We start from the raw sequence: 12393 nt of genomic DNA on the forward strand, positions 1-12393 counted from the left end.
GTGAGGACACAGCGGCAGCATTGTCAATCATCTGCTGCTGTTTGATTGACGTTTTAGAGATCTGTAAAGTCCCTGTTACAGTTGTGGAGCCTAATGAAACGTGGACGTGTTTTTCTAATTCTTTCTGAGACACAAGTCCTTTAATTCTTCATATATTCCTAAGGTGATAGTGGGCTGATTTCAGTTTGTCTAAATGGTTTTTGCTTTAGCTCCAAAAACAATTTAACTGGGGGGAATTGTGGTATATCCAGTCACTGATTTGATCAGAGTCTTTAAATTTTAAAACAGTAACACTGAAACCATTTTGCATGTGATGGCAAGTTAAACCCTTCACAAGACAGGTGGACTGAAAACTACAATATAAAGAGGTAATTACAGAATGTCAATTCCTTTTGAATGGCAATTGAGAAAAAAATGCTGATTATAAATTGTCATAGAATAAAACTCTTAAGTTCAGGACAAAAAAAAGATTTCAAAGAAAGTCAAATGTCAAATATGCTCTTTCCCACCCAGAGGGTTGATTCACGGGGCTCCAATAAACGTTAACGAAACATAAAGCTTATTCACTTTAAACTCCATCAACTCTTTTCCCCAGTCGCCAGTAATGCTGCAGTATGGCGCCTGCATTAGACAGGCTTCCTTGCATGTCAATAGTCAGCCATCTGCTCTGGCTACTGTAGCAGACAAGGGCCCAGCAGAGAATTTCACCCGTAAGAGGCCTTATTTGGATGAACAGGGTACAGACAAGATGGTCAGAAGCTCAGCCACGGTCAAATCATCTTTGCGCCCAGTCACCTGTGAGACAATCCCTCAACTTTATAGAGAAAATGATGTATTGCTGTCTTTTCAGCTCTGACCTGGTGTTGACCTGGATATGACCCAGCTCTCTAAAGAGGGAAGCATCAGAAGCAATCTGTGGAGTTTCAGGAGAGACTGAAATATGCTGGAGGCATTTCTCCTGTAAATATAGAGCCAAAACAATTAGGGATTTGTTCGGTTCTGTTTATGGTAATTTTCTGAGACAGTCAGACACAAATCCATCACACACGCCTCAAATTCCAAACTACAATGCCAACACACAAAACGACACTCACTCACTACTTTTTCTCCATGATTTGTACACACCCACATTGATCCACCCACCCACACACACACACACACACATACTCTCAAAGCCCAGTGCAGTGTGCAAGTTGAGTAGAATAGAAATAGTTCAGGTTGAAAATGGGCTACGGTGCAATCAGTGGAAATGCAGGGGGAGATTCAATTAAATTTCTCTCTACAGAGGAAATGCCATACACACAATATAACCGTCTCTGTTCAGATTCCATTATGTTGTCACCGACCATGAATCACAATGAAAACGGCTTCACAACAGCTTCGATTTTCCTGAAATGTTGGGTAAGAATTATTTTTCTATCCCTTGGCTATGTTTTAATTATGTAAGCACTTGCTTTGAATCATCTGCCCACTGAGGAATCATTTCATTTTAAGATGAAGAAATTGAGATACATATTCCAATACATTTTACATTTTAGTTCATGACTTAAAAGTTTCCTCATTGCAATTTACATATGAAAATTCCCAATAAAATTATCATGATCTTGATTTCCACAGGCACATTATTGCCGCCTCACGAGTCCAAGCCCTGTGCTTCCACTGACGCCATACTGTCGCCAATTCTGATAGAAGGTGTTTGTGTCTGAAGATACACTGTTAAGTGAAGAGAGGATATGAGAAAAATATTTCAAACACAGAGTGAAAAATCCCTGAGGACCATCAGTCAAACGACTGCAACACTTAGGAACTAAAATAGAGCCAGGCAGAGAGCATAATTAGGCATTTTAAGTGCTTTACATAATACAGTCAGTCATAATGAAGGCCCTGTGGGATCCAGAGGCTGGGCGACTATTGTCACTCTGCCGCAGGAGCAGCATTCAAAAGAAGGCTGGAGAAAGAGATGGGAGGATAAGGGGAAATGGAGAGTTGGAAAGTAATATTGCATTTTTAAAAAAAGCTATAGTTACAAAACATGAAAATAAAAGTAAAATGGAGTTAACTTAATTAACATATAGTCCCATTACACAGTCAAGACAGGAGCCCAAAGTCGTTGATTTACATTTTTAACCATCACCCCAGAGTGCACAGGCACATCAAGACAAACGTGCTCAATAGATAATGTGATTTTTCAAAATACATATTAAGGATGCTGCAACGCTGTACCATAACAACACTCTGCTGTCTGGGTATGTGTGTGTCTCTCTCTCTCGCTCTCTCTCTGTCTCCCCACCTCTCTCTGTCACACTTTGATGAGTGAACCACTTGATGTTGACAGCGGATTGATACAGGCTCTTAATGAATGATGTTTTATTAATGGTCCCATAATCAGATTACCTGCAGGCGGACAGGCTCCATCCATCTTTCTCCTCGGAGGTCTTACAATGAAGGAAGAATAACACATCTGGAGGAACAGAGGCACTTGTCTGGTCCACATTTAACGTTAATCAGCTACAGGAGCTATGCTTGTACTTACAGTTTACTGGATGCTGGAGACAAGCAGGTAATGCATGTTCGTTATAATCACAAGCAGCAACGCTGTTGTTACTGAGTGAAGAGCTGAACAAGCAGAGCTCTTTGAGGCTTTCGTCCATCCGTCCATCTGTCCATCCATCCATCCTGATAAATTCTTATCTAATGCAACCAAGACATTACTTCAGCACATTTTGATTGATTGATTAAACATGATTATTCATTGATTTTTATTGTACTTCACAGAATACATTGCTACATTCCCGCTAATGTACAAATCGTTGCCTGAAATAAGACCTTGTCCTAATTCACTGGACATCTCCTGGAAGCAAAATGTATAATATAAACAACATGATATAAAAAAATTATCAAAACTTGCACTTTTATGGTTGCAACTTGCTGTACATTGTCACTGTTATGGATGTTTGAGTTGACGCTGGCCAAGGATGAGGATTTTAGTGTTATTATTCTATACAGTTTATATAAAATAACAACAGCTGGAGAGTCCACATTTTGAATTACACATTCAACAAATAAAAAGGTATCATTCTTTTCTTTATATTGTTTGACATGATTCTAGCATAAGTGGCAAAAGAATGTACTGGTGTTAGAGTCTGTCGTGGGGACGTGCCAGCAACATAATTTGAAAAAGTCTGTTTCTGTGGTCAGTGTCAGACTTTTTGCACCTCAACCATCTTCATGTGACAGAAGGAGCCCCTCTTTTAGGTACATACTCTTTGTTTTGCCTTGGCTGGTCAGAGTCCTTCTACTGTTCAGAATTACCCTGTTGTGTGTCATGTTCACTCTCATCAATGTTTGTTTGTTGTCTTCATGCATCCGTGCCGTGTGCAAGAATGAAAGGTGTCATCCAAATGCTAAAAAAAATATATTATTTTTGTGACACAATGAAAAAAACAAGGATAGTATGAAAGGATAGACGTTTTTCTTTCATGACACAACACAGATTGTCATATCGCATAGCTGAGCTGAGCTGAGACTGACAGAGCTCAGCTTATACTATGAAAGTCTAACAGTGTAGACAAAGCCTTACAAACTGTGTCTGAAATACCTTTAAATGGCTTTTACTTATCCAACAACATGGCCTTTCCACTGGCACCACCATCAGACCAGTGCTCAAATTAGGGGTGGCGATACAAAGACGATGTTACAAGATACTTTGATTGAAGGCCGATGGGTGCAGCAAATACAGTTGCTACCCACAATCACAATGTCCCTTTATTCACCTCAGTGGGGAACTTTCCACACAAGGAATATTTGTACCTAATTAATAAATTACCTGGACTGTCTTATTAAATCATTTATATTTTGTGACTTGTTGACTCCCACACTTAAGAGAAATAGCACAGGCTGTTCATCGCTCCAGTTACAAATAAACAGAGCAATGAAAATTTATAGGGGGGAGGAGTTGCTTACAGGTCTAAAAGTTGACATCCAAAGTGGAATTTGATTATCTGGTTGAGACCTTCCGTAGAAACCTGGAAAAAGAACACTCCGCTTACTTAATGTCATTAAACTTCATTTTCACCCACAAGAGAAGTAAGTGGTTCCTGGAAGTAAGCCTACAGGAGTATGAAAAATGAGCAACACGGTGTTCACTAAGTTCTCTCCTCCAGCAGTTTTCAGTTAGCAGCCAGGGCAAGAAAGTGTACATCAGATGTGAACTTTTTAAGTGTGATTTATGGAGCTGCTATGATTGAAGTGTCAGGATTTATGACCAGACTCGCTGACAGCAATTACTCCCCAAACACTAATGTAACCGAAAACGCCCCTTTGATAGATCTAGTTATTAATGCAAGTACACAGGTACGCAGCCACTAAGGGCTCCCCGGAAAGGTTAGATTTATCATGGTGACATTTTACTTGTATTATGCACCCACGTTCTCCCTGTGTGGCCAAGGGACAGGCAGAGGAGGTGCACAGTGATACCCTCCACCCGTACACCAACCACACAAATAATTAAATCCAGGAAAATGCATTGCATTCCTAACGCAGTCGTATAGATTTGTTACTGCAAGGTCACTGCCAAAAATAATTTCATCATCATTACTGCAGGAAATAACTGATCTAATTATGAGTTTATTGTCACGTTAGTTTAATGCAGATTTGCAAAGTTGTTTTCATCTGTCTATAAAAAGAGAGGAAAAAAATGATAAACAAAGGTGTACTGAAAAAAAACTTGTCAAAAGACAAAAAAAAGACCAAATGTTTTCATTTAGTCATTCTGAAGTGCTGCCAGAAAAAAAGTCAGTATGAAATAATCATTTTTGTAATATATTTTAATGCTGCTTGAAATTAAATCACACCAGTTTCCACCTCAGGACATCAGAGTGCTGTCATGTACTTACTTGTCACATTATTTATACGCATTGCAAAACACACCAGTGTGCACCACCATAGTCGTATGTGTGTGTGTGTGTGTGTGTGTGTGTGCTTTAATATCCAATTTTGTGTGTCTACGGGTTTGGCATCATGTTCTTTGCAACCAGATAGAAGCCGTACAACAACAATTTAAGGAAACATAAATGGGAAGTTCAAAGAAACTATTTATGTTTCCAGCAGGACAAGAAAAGACTGACATAAAATAAAAAGCACATACAACAAGTCATCAGAAGTCTGCTCAGAGGACTTCAGATTATTTGTCAGTGCTTACAAAGAGGAATGTCTTTACAATGCCATTTAGATTTGCTACAAAATTGTTTCCAGGGAAACCAGGTACAAGAGAGCCCTGCCTCGCTGTTCAGTGATTGTAATGGATACATGTTTGAACCCATGTGGTGAACCATGGCCGGTGGAGGAGCGCATCTTGTTTCTTCTGTTTCCCGCTGCATCCAACACCTTAGTGTTGATGTTTTAATAGAGTGTGGGAGGCACTTGGGTGTTTCTGCATGATAATCTGGACTCTCCGGAGCTCTTTGTGGCCTTGTGTATTGACTGCTAATGCAAGCAGAGGATGCAGCTGAATTCTGAACTCTACCTAAGATTCATTTGTTGACTCTTTCTCAACACTGAATTAACTAGAAGATGCAGCACACGTATCGGAAGCTGCTTAGCTTTTTTTAGAGTAACTGCTAGAGTAACCTGTCTTTGTCAGGCATGTAAACTCTGCTGTTCACTGAGATATATCTTTTTTTCCCCTCACTAACTTCTACCTGAAAGTGTTGCTGTTATTTTATTTAAATATGTTTTCTCACACTAATACATGTCCAATGAAATGTAGTGTTTGCTTAGGACAATTCATGGGGGAATAAAGAAAATCAGTAGGGATAACATTAACATCAGCTAGGGAACAATGTCAAAACTCAATAAGAAAACTCAGCGTTTTTTAACTTCACGAGATGTCTTAACTGTCCACAGATGATATGCTGAGAGGGCTTCAGAGCCCGCGGGGAGCTCTGCATGTGAATGTGTGAAGATGAGAAGATTCTCTAGAGACTGATCATCCATCCATTCCCCACAGGACTATATACACAGAGATTTACGCACAGATACACACAAACAAATGAAAAGAAATGCAAGTAACACATTTGCAATCTTGTCACGTATGAGAGAAGCACAAAAAAAGAATTGGAGAATGTTACAGTTAAAGCCACCACCCGCCTAAAGTTGTCATTCTTCTATGTAAGCATTTATGCAGTTAAGGCAGAGGGAGAAAAAAAAGACACTTATGAAAGGATCAGGCAGGCAGAGGAAAAAGACGGCAGGGGGAGGGGAAGCTGTTGCAGGTGAGAGCCATGCAATAAAGATTATGGAGGCAAGATGAATTATAAGGCTCCAAGGCTACAGCACAGAGGGATTTGACAGATCTACTGTTTTCCTGGCTCGGCCACTTCACTGCAGGGACGGCTGCATTAAAACCTCAGGAATGAAGAGAGAGATTTCTCCATACCCCCACTCTCCCTCTCCACTCCAACACTGTATTGACTGTTTGGCAGGAAACAGGTACAGATAAAAAGGTTTGACCCTGAGAGCACATTTTCATTATTTAGAGGTGTTTGTTTGGTGGTGTCATCTCTTTAAAAAGAAAGAAAGAAGGAAGGAGACAGGGTGACTGGTCGTGTTTTTGTGAGAGAAATCTTCTGTTTGCATTCTGCCTGGTAGCCGCTACAAATACACGTGCTGCAGACTGTCGTAGCAGAATTTAGTAGAAGGTTTTTGAAATGGCACACTCTCATGCTCGGTGGGAAAGTCAATATTTCTATCCTGCTCTCTCTGTGAAACTGTTTTGATGTCATTACATATTTGCTGTGGTATAAAGACGCATTGTGTAGGCCACTGTGTATACTCGCACCATTACATATTTTGATTAAATGGGGTGGGCACTCTTTACATTGTATTTAATCACCTCATATCATCAGTATGAAACAAGCAACAGCAAGGTTAGCTAAGTTCAATCCATCTTTGTAAATTACTCCAAAGAATCAGAAACTCTTCATTTAAGTATAAAGCATGGTTGTTTGAAAATCTAGTTTTTACTTTTCATATTTGCTGATTGCTATTTAGTCTCTTTCACCATCTGCTTCCATCATTATTTTTGTAATAATTATATTTTCCTCTTGGACAGTCGCATCCAACAAGTAAAGAGATTTGGCAGCCAAGGTCCAATTTCTTTTTCTCTTCAGAAATAAATTACTTACAAGCAGTGTTAGTGTGTTAGTGTCATACTAGAGCAGCCACATGTCATGCCTGACAATGAACTAAAAGATGCTATAGTATCAAGTCTATTTACTCCAGCCACTATATGGCCTTGGAGAAGACTAGATTCTGATTGCCCGAAAGGTTGGCGTGCAGCAAGGCATTTACACATATTATGTGTCATACTGGAAATGAAGGTGATGGAAATGTATAATGCCATTACATTTTAATTTTTTTATATATATATACTGTATACCTGTATACGGTATTCCTTCTTTTTAGCATGACCATGGTTGTTTCGTAACCCACTTTAACCATGTGCTTATTATTATTGTAACCATTCTAAATGGTAAATGGACTGTACTTATATAGTGTCTTTCTAGATGTCTGACCACTCAAAGCGGTTTTAAACTACATATCTCATCTCATCAGCTTTAGAGGCAGTTTACTGGACTCACCATAAGCATAAAGCCTGTTGATCATGTGAAAACCAAATAAATCTTCTACATTTAAAAATGATGAATGGTAAATATCTATGAAATCCCCCCAAAATTATGAGCCTTGAACAAATAAAGCTAGTTGAAATGAAACACAAAATTAAGGTAACTCATGTCACTGAATAGCATTCGTTTAAGAACTCGGTAAATCAAGAAAATATATTCCAAGTCTATTAACTTGAACAGCCAGAGAATAAAGCATATTTCTTTGACCTTCTATGTAGGGCTGAAAGGAAAATGAAAGAAGCCAAGTCAAAGATGTGAAAATAAGAATAACAACATTATTTTTTTCTTCTCCTCACCATACTGTATAAACACTGAAAGAGTTTTTAATCTTGAAATCTTGTAGTCAAACACATGCTGTCCTTTTCCTTATTCACCTGCTGCTCTGCTTCCATCTCAGCCAGGGTGAGAACACCCGAAAATCAAGGCCTAATCAGAGTACCTGCAGTCTCACACTATTATGGTGTCTCGAGACTGATTCCTCTTTCCACCCACTCTTTTTTTTTTTTTTTTAGATGTGTAAGTTTAGAACTCGGCCCCTGAGTGTTTTTGCTACAGATCTTGTCGACTGCTAACACACTTCCCCTGCTGACACCTCCCCTCTGGTCCTCCTTTTTTCTGCTCTGTTACCCCAACTGATTATTTAACTATCCACAGGTGAAGCAGAAACAAACACAGGACTGACCACAGACAGACAGAAAGAGGGAAAAAAAAGAGGAATGTGCAGCAGTGGCCTTACCCCATGAAACAGGGAGAGAACACACATGCTATTATACTTACTGTTGATCCACTAATTGACTCATTTAAGAAGTCGATTATCACTATTTTGTTCAATTATAAGCACAAAAAAAAGTATTTGAATTGCTCAAATGTGGCACAAGATGAGGGGCATTAGCATTTGACTGTCATGTTGATTTCATATAAAACTTAAAAACTGGTTACTGTGGTGCGGGTAACCTGTGGTGAGTATTTCCACAGTTGTATATTTGTGTGTTTTCAAAGAATATTCTTTTAACCTTCACTGCAGTGTGTAATTACTTGTTGACAGCTGACAGATAAATGTCTGGTGGTCATTTTAACAGGATGTATTTTCAAATTTAACAGAGGGAACAAACTAATAATAAAAGTGTATGTATTTTGCATTGGACTGTACATTTTATTGCAATCTTATTCAAATGAATTATATGTTTTTATCTAATTGTACCAAAAAGTTGCCAGCAGCCAGAAAAAGTCAGGCAAACTCTCTAAGTAAAAGTAGTGATACCACATTATAAAAACAAGTGAATGTCCTGCAGGGGAAATGTTAGCAGTAAAATCTACATGCATCAAAATAAAAAAATATGAATTATTTATTCATTAATTGGCTCTAATCAGTTACATATTACTAGATTCATACTGTATCATTACTACATTAAATTACAATATGTGTAATGGAGTGTGATTATAAAGCGCTATAAAATGTTACTGCCAGTAAAAATAACTGAACCTGATTCATATGTCTTGGTTATGCTTGTTTTGCTGTTTGCTATTATGCTCGGGCGTGGCAGGTCTCAGTAATAAGGCACATGTCCTTCATCCAGCAATCACCCCTGATACAAAAAACACTACTCCTCTGCCAGATTTTCCCCTAACCCATTGCTGATGGTAACGTGATTTGCCTTCAAGTGATTGACCAGCATAACTCTCATGTGTTTTCTGACTATAATATTTATGGTGTTTTTTGACATTGAGACTCAAGTGTTTTCATGTGCATTGCATTAACATGCAAATATTTATTGTAAGTTTTGGATTAGATTATAGTTCATTCATCCCACAATGGGGAAATTCAGCTGGCGCTGCCTTCAGGAGTGGTTTGAGGTTCAGTACCTTGCCCAAGGATACTTCAACATGCCGACTGGAGGAGCCGGGGATCAAGCTACCGATCATGTGATTAGCGGACAACCCGCTCTACCTCCAAGCCACAACCACCCTTTGCTGTGTTTATCAAAACTGACAACCAAAGTCTGTTTCCAACTGTGCAAGAAGTTAAAGCTAAAACTTAAAGTACAACTTTAATTTAAAAAAAAATAATAATTAAAAAATACATAAAAGGCTGTGTTTAAATCCTGCACATTGGTCCACTTAATTTCCATTTTTCCATAATAGGTTAATCAAAGCCAAACAAACAACAGAACAGTCTTTATCCCCAGTGTTTCACAACATGGCATAACATAAGAACTTTCTGTACTATTTAATTAAGCAAATGTCTAAGAAATCAATTGTTTTATCCTCCAACCTCCATGAAGTGTGTGCTGAATACACATGACTCCATCATACATGCTCAGAAAGTTTCAGAGCTCTGTGAATTAATGTTTAATCCTAGAAGTGTTAGGCAGGGAGAGCAATATGTTCCTTGCCCCCCCAGGCTAATTGGCAGCCATGAATCTCAGTGTAGCTTGAGTCAGGGCCTGTTTACCAGAGGGGGAAAGAAGGGGAAGCAGTTGGACGTCAACGGTCTTCCACAATGATTTTGTTACCTCTAAGGCAGATTACAGACTGGGAGAGCAGCTCCTAAGAAAATGTAAGAAACTCAGATGCCTTTGGGTTCATATTCGATCCCAAAGACGATCCATCCTAATGTAACTTCGGACAAATACTACAGCTTCTTCTGAGTTTAAGGACTTAAATTGGCTGAGTGGAACCAGTATCCAGGGATCGCTCCTCTTAATGTTAGAAAGATACTCAATTAGACAATGCTGATTGAAGCTGACATGCTCAGGCACAGATTAACTGTTGGAGACAGACAGAGATTGATGTAAATTAGCAAAGACAGGTAAGGTGGACAAACGAAAGGACTTTTTTTGTTTGGTTAATTAGAGCTGATATTTTCAAAATGCATGTTGACTCCTTCACTTTTCACTGATGTCTCATCATTTCTCTGCACATTGATAAAACAACACTGCACAGAAAACACAAAAGCCTGAAGAGCTGACATAAACTGTGCTGTACATGTAAAAATGACAGTTCACCCATTTTAAATAAAACCTAATGCCATTTTGATTATGTTAATAATGTATCTGGCGAGTCACAAAGTGTTTGTTGCATTCGAACTCCCTTCACTGTTTTAAAAAGTAAAATTATTAGAACTAAAATAACTAAAGATTCCCTGCAGATTACTAACAAACAAAAGTGTGTTTACATTTAGAGTTACGCATCAAAATGCATTGGGTGTTGAACCAGAAGTTCTTCTGGTCCTTCATCTTGCCAGCTGTCCCAAAGCTTTTGTTTCTACTCCGAGAAGCGAGGAGAAATGAGGGATCTCTGAGGAGCCATGAGTAGGCATAGACGAGAGCAGCCTTCACAGAGTCTTTTAACTGCCGACACGGAGTGCAAATTACTCTCTCTGTGGCCAAGCTGGGTTGTGAACTCTCTGCCATCATTACCGCACTACTGTTCAATTATTTGCTCGTTTCAGCTTCATCTACATTCAAGTTTCAATCAATGAAAGTGACATTGTGTCACTTCTGTCCATCATGCAGCACATTCTGTGCACAGGCACGCGTGAGGCAGACACCCACGGTAATGCTGCTTTTTTTTCCCAATCAATTATTCATTGTTTTTCATAATTTCATAATCCAATGTCTGTTGTTTTAGGGTCTTTTTTCTACAATTTTTAAATTGAAGTAATATTTGTTGACAGGCAGAATTGATTGGACATCACAGCTTATCTGATAGATCACAACATCACTGGAGTTTCATACCAGAATGAGGACAGATAACAGACTAAACTCAAGTATCACTACAAAGTTATATTTTATTTGTTTTCTGATTTACAATCTAGTTAAAAATCTCTGTTAATTGTCTGTCTGAACAACAAATACAATTCAGGGAGAGAGTAGGCGAGTCTGTTAATGAGGAATATTATTTTTGAGTGTTTGGTTTGATGTGTTACATCATTTTAACTTTTCATAAATTTGAAAACTTGTAACATTTAGCATAATGAATAATTTACAATGTTCAAATGACAGCGGAATCATATTCAGGCTTTTTCAATCATGAATTCTCAAAAAGTTTTGCACTGCCATGCATTTGCAAATGATGAGTAAAAAATACAAAGCGCGTTCTGCCAACAGGTTCGGACATAACCTTGGTCTTTATTAGTATTAGTGCACATGCATGTGTGTAGATGCAATCAAAAGTCTCCATTGAAATTAAAGCTGATCGGCTGCTCATCCAGCTGTGATTCAATGACACAGATACAGGAAAAGACTTGTTAGTGTGTAGTTTCCTTTCTAAACCGTCTCTGACACCATATGTGCTGCCAACAAACTGCCAGTGACTAATTCTGGTTCAGTCAGTTTCCACAAAATCTATAAGCTTGTACACTGACAGAATTCTAGTCTGTTATATAAGAAGCTACATCTTTTTCAATATCAGTAGCTGTTTAACTTCAGACCTCAGCACATAAACATAACTATTGCTGTTATTGTTACATAAATCTGTGACAAAAGTTCAGGAATTACATATAAAGGTCAACCACTAGTCATAATGGACATGCTGTAGCAGCATTATTTGCCTGTAAGCACACACACCGCTGCATCACACACAACTGACTCAGAAAATATCTAATCTTGTCTTCTACTTACCGGAGGAGAAGGCCCTGACTGTCCTAGGACTGATTTTGATTAGCTTGCCAACCCTTGGCAACTACTCAAAAAGTCTGTAATTCATA

This window comes from Larimichthys crocea, unplaced genomic scaffold, assembly GCF_000972845.2.
Source record: "Larimichthys crocea isolate SSNF unplaced genomic scaffold, L_crocea_2.0 scaffold97, whole genome shotgun sequence".
Classification (NCBI taxonomy): Eukaryota; Metazoa; Chordata; class Actinopteri; family Sciaenidae; genus Larimichthys; species Larimichthys crocea.